This window comes from Dendrobium catenatum, unplaced genomic scaffold, assembly GCF_001605985.2.
Source record: "Dendrobium catenatum unplaced genomic scaffold, ASM160598v2 original_scaffold_255008, whole genome shotgun sequence".
Taxonomy (NCBI): domain Eukaryota; kingdom Viridiplantae; phylum Streptophyta; class Magnoliopsida; order Asparagales; family Orchidaceae; genus Dendrobium; species Dendrobium catenatum.
Window position 1 is genome coordinate 1 of NW_021573407.1, and position 1,356 is coordinate 1,356.

Consider the following 1,356-nt stretch of genomic DNA (forward strand, 5'->3'; position numbering starts at 1 on the left):
TAAAAATATATTCTACATCTTTTGGATTGGATTGATGCTTCTTTAGAGCATCGAACAGTTATGGCATAATACATGCCCGAGCATGAGATTTTTTTGTGAATGTTGAGTCTGGGAGAAGATTTATGCATCTTTACACTTTATTGTGGAAAGGTTGTTTTTTCTATATGTCAATGTGGAAGATAACTATTACTCCATGCCCACCCTTTTCGGTTAACAAATAGAAACCTATAGTGTTGCAATTTGGATGTCATTGTTATAATACTTGAGAATTTTTTATCTTACATGTTAAATTAAGTTTTTTAATCATGCAGACATTTTCATATTTGACAGGCGATTTCTGTAATGGCTAAGTCTGGTTTTGCTGAGCTAATTGATTTTAATCCCATCCGTGCAAATGATGTGCAATTACCAGCAGGTGGTACTTTTATCATTGCACATTCGCTTGCAGAATCCCAGAAAGCAGTAACTGCTGCAACAAACTACAATAACCGTGTTGTTGAATGCCGCCTGGCAGCTGTAAGCTATGTTTCTTTTGTCTGCTTATGAGTACATGGCTATGCTTAAGGGTTTATTTGGGATGGGTTTCTTTCTGCTTCTTAAAGCAGCTTTTTAGTACAAAATAAAAAAAAATTGTACTAAAAAGTTGCTTTAAAAGCAGAAAGAAAGCCGTCCTAAACGAAGCCTAATTCATGAGTTATAATATCATATTGTATCTCCATTCTGATTGCATCAGGCAGAATTTACTGTATTTTAGTTTGATTGATTTAAAACCTTCTGTCCTTTTTTTGGAGTAAATCCTGCAAGAAAGTAATACTTGAACCGAGAAGCATATTTTATACTCCTCGATTTTGTATTTCTCCTGAACATGCTTGTACATGTTTGCATTTGATACGAGTACATTGCTGATCAAGGCCTTGTAGGATTTCTTGCCTTCTGAAGCGAGGTTAAGCGTCTGATTCTCTTTTGTTTGGCTACTACTAAATAATATCCTTAAGAATTTTTACTTGAAAAAATAAATGTACAGCACACACATGCCTAGAGACCTCAGGTCCTCAACCAATCATCCCCTTGGTCTTTTCCACATTCCTCTTCTACTTTTCCTTTTTCCATTGAAATTTTGTAGCTCTATGAATGGGTTCGAGTATTTTGTGCACACACTCTTTTGAAGTCCCTACCGTTCATTCTCTGGTCAAAAGTTTGAATTCAATGAATTTTGTTTATTACTGCCGTTTCATGGACTCACAGAAAGCATACTCGTATATTACTATTGGTTAGATTTAATAATTGTGGAAGACTAACATCATCAAAGAAAAATCTGCAGATTGTTCTTGCTATAAAGCTTGGAAAAAATCCAAA

At 34.9% G+C, this 1,356-nt stretch overlaps 1 long non-coding RNA gene across 1 annotated transcript; it reads left to right on the forward strand.

Moving 5' to 3' along the window:
* The first annotated feature begins 316 nt into the window (after positions 1-316).
* On the forward strand, positions 317-1,352 carry LOC114579034. The gene is made up of 2 exons (XR_003699909.1): positions 317-516; positions 1,322-1,352. It is a non-coding gene; the product is annotated as an uncharacterized LOC114579034 (long non-coding RNA).
* The last annotated feature ends 4 nt before the right edge of the window (positions 1,353-1,356 follow it).